The sequence below is a fragment of the Gossypium arboreum genome, chromosome 12 (assembly GCF_025698485.1).
Source record: "Gossypium arboreum isolate Shixiya-1 chromosome 12, ASM2569848v2, whole genome shotgun sequence".
Taxonomy (NCBI): Eukaryota; Viridiplantae; Streptophyta; class Magnoliopsida; order Malvales; family Malvaceae; genus Gossypium; species Gossypium arboreum.
In genome coordinates, this window is record NC_069081.1 from 67588120 (window position 1) to 67591339 (window position 3220).

At 37.0% G+C, this 3220-nt stretch overlaps 1 non-coding gene across 1 annotated transcript; it reads left to right on the plus strand.

Moving 5' to 3' along the window:
* Positions 1–2813: 2813 nt before the first annotated feature.
* LOC128285775 (small nucleolar RNA R71) lies at positions 2814–2920 on the plus strand. The gene has a single exon (XR_008276325.1). It is a non-coding gene; the product is annotated as a small nucleolar RNA R71 (small nucleolar RNA).
* The last annotated feature ends 300 nt before the right edge of the window (positions 2921–3220 follow it).

Below are 3220 nucleotides of genomic sequence, written 5' to 3' on the forward strand. Positions count from 1 at the left end.
GTTTAGTTTCCGTTATACGAACTTACTAAACATGTAATGCTTACTTCGTTTTATTTTCCCCTATTTTATAGTGTTCGGAAGCTCGCGAGGGTTGGAGATCACTGGAGCATCATCACACTATCAACTAGTCATTTTGGGTATACTTAGTAGAAATCATTTTGGTATAATGGCATGTATAGGACAACTTGGCCAATAGTGGCTTGAAAATAATGTTTTGTAACCTACCCATTGGAATGGATAGTAATGGTTTATTTTAGTATGATTAAGTAGGTTATGATGATATATTCATATGTGATATGTTATTGCTTAAGTTATTGCTTAAGTTATTCCAAAGTAAGCTTATAAACACATATGCATGTAAGTGATATGCCTTGTTAAAGAATGAGGATTGCCCAATTTAAATGCTTGAATTGGTTGGTTTTGGACGTGTGTTTCAAGTACAGGTATTAGGTGAAAATTTGGGTGAGAAATGAAGCTAGAAATGGCTTCATTTTGTCCACACGGGCAGACATACGGGCATGTGCCTAAACCGTGTATGGCACACGACCTAGTAACATGGGCATGTGGTTAGGCTGTATGTCCCCTACACATTAATTTTGAGAAACAGAATGTTCAGAATTAGGTACATGAGCAGAGACACAAGCGTGTGACTCAGTCGTGTGTGCCACACAGCCTAGAACATGAGCGTGTGTCTTGGCCGTGTGAAACCTACACCTCATTTCGAATTGAATTAATTAACCACATGGCCTAGCGCACGGGCATGTAGCATGGCCGTGTGTGCAAGTCAGAGAGTTACATGGGGTTGAACACGGCCACCAACAAGGACGTGTCCCAGGGTCACACGGGCATGTCCCTTGGACCACACGGGTATGTGAGCCCTGCACCTTGGAAAATTTTTGTAATTTCACGAAAAATTCTTAGAGGTCCTAATTAAGTTCGGATTCGATTCTAATGCTCGTATTAGGCCTCAAGGGCCCTATCAAGGGACGTTATGGATGGTCTCGATAAATGAATAGTAATTTATAGGAATTATCTAAAAATGTTTCTAAATGTTTCGGTAATGCTTCGAAACCCTATTCCAGTGACGGATACGGGTTAGGGGTGTTACAGTCTGGGCTATGTCACATGGCCTAGCCACACAGCCATGTGACCTATTTTTTTTCTAAATGCCTAACTTTTCCTCAATTTTTTTGAATATTTAGAAATTAGTATCATTTTGATCCCGAATTGTTTTTAGGGCCTCGAAAGTTCAATTTAGGGCCCAAATGTGTATGTTTGTTGGATTTGTATGAGATTTGAATAATTAATTTTAAATAGCATTATTAATCTGATTTGAAGTTATTTGTTTCGATTTGTATGGTAATGCTCTATAACCCTAGTTCGATGACGGAAATGGGTTAGGGATGTCACATGTAGGATCGATAAGCTAATTGCAAAGTCACCGTAGTAGGTCTTGCTTTCCTAATTCTTAGCTTCTTGAAAATAGACATAGGCATTACATTTATACTTGCACCTAAGTCACATAACGTCCTACCAACATAATGAGTTCCAATTGAACACGAGATAGTGAAACTCCCTAGATCCTTCAAATTTGAAGGTAACTTATTCGTCAACATTGTTGTGCACCCTTTAATGAGAACAACAGTCTCAAATTCTCCCAATCTGCTATTTTTTGAGAATTTGTCTTTCGTAAATTTTATATAATTCGGCATTTGGTCCAAAGCTTATACTAACGGTATGTTGATGTGGAGTTGCTTCAAAACATCTAAAAACCTTTTAAACTAAATATCCTGCTTGAAATTGTGAAATTGCTGAAGAAATGGTAAAGGTGATCATCCTTTAGGTTGCTAATATTATTTTGTTGTGACATTTCTATTGGCAACATGATCTAATTTTGTCACAACATTTCTTTGTGTACCATTTTTAGGTGTTGTCTTCCATTCAGTAGATTCTTAGATCCTTTCCTGATTGTGGTTGGATTTGTCTTCTTCTGTCATCACATCTTGAACAACTTCATCCAACTAAGTCACACTTCTAAGAGTGATGGCCTTGCACTACTCCTTCCCTTGGGTTCTCGAATTTTTAGTATCACTTGGAAATACTCCTTATGGCCTTGAATTTAGAGCGTTCATTATTTGCCCTACTTGATTTTCAAGAGCTCAGTTAGACGTAGTTGACTTTGAATCATAACATCATTTTTGGCTGTATACTCCTTCAACAAAGATTCAATACAATTAGAAGATGATACCTGACCTTGCTGAGTATTTTGCCTGGGCATAGGATGATTATAATCAAGCAGTGCATTGTGGATATTTTGTGTTGGAACATTGAGTGAACTCCCAGCACCTTGATTATTCCCACTAAAATTTGGATGTTGTTTCCACCCCAGATTTTAATTGTTGGAATAGAGGTTATTATTTCGATTAAAATTACCCATGTAGTATACTTATATTGGGTTTTATTGGCATTCATCAAACACATAATTTTCGCCATAATAAACACATTATGGCTCGGCTGATTTCATCTAAGGAACAGTAGTTGGATTTTTCATTGTTCTAATCATATTAGCTAAAGAAGATACCTAGGCTATCAACAAAGTAATTGCGTTCAGCTCCATGGTACCAGCAGCTCTCTTGTACATCCCAACTATTGTGGTAGGGTACTGATAGTCATTGTTAGCTATCCTTTCCAAAATCTCGTATGCTTCGTTGTAATATTTATCCAATAATGTACCATTGGAAAATGCATCAACTACCATTATTGTATGTGCATTCAACCCATTATAGAATATTTCCATTTGAGTCCAGTGCTAAAATCCATGCATCTGACATTTCCGAATTAAATCTTTAAATCATCCCCAAGAATCATATAATGTTTCATCCTTCAATTATCGAAAAAATGTGATGTCATTTCTAAGCCTGGCATTCATGTTTGGTGGATTATACTGTAGCAAAAACCTTTAGAAAAGGTCATTCCATGATGTCACTATTCCCAACGGCAAAGCATTTAGCTATGCTCTTGCACGATTTCTTAAAGAATATGGAAATAGTTTAAGTCCCAGGGCTTCTTCAGGAAAACCCTGTTTCCTGAACGAGTCACAAACCTCTAAAAAAAGTCTTAAGTGTAGTTTTGGATCTTCAGTTGGTAATCCATTAAATTGTTCTACTGTTTGCAACATACGAAACATTACATGTTTCAACTCAAATTGTTGAACTTGTAT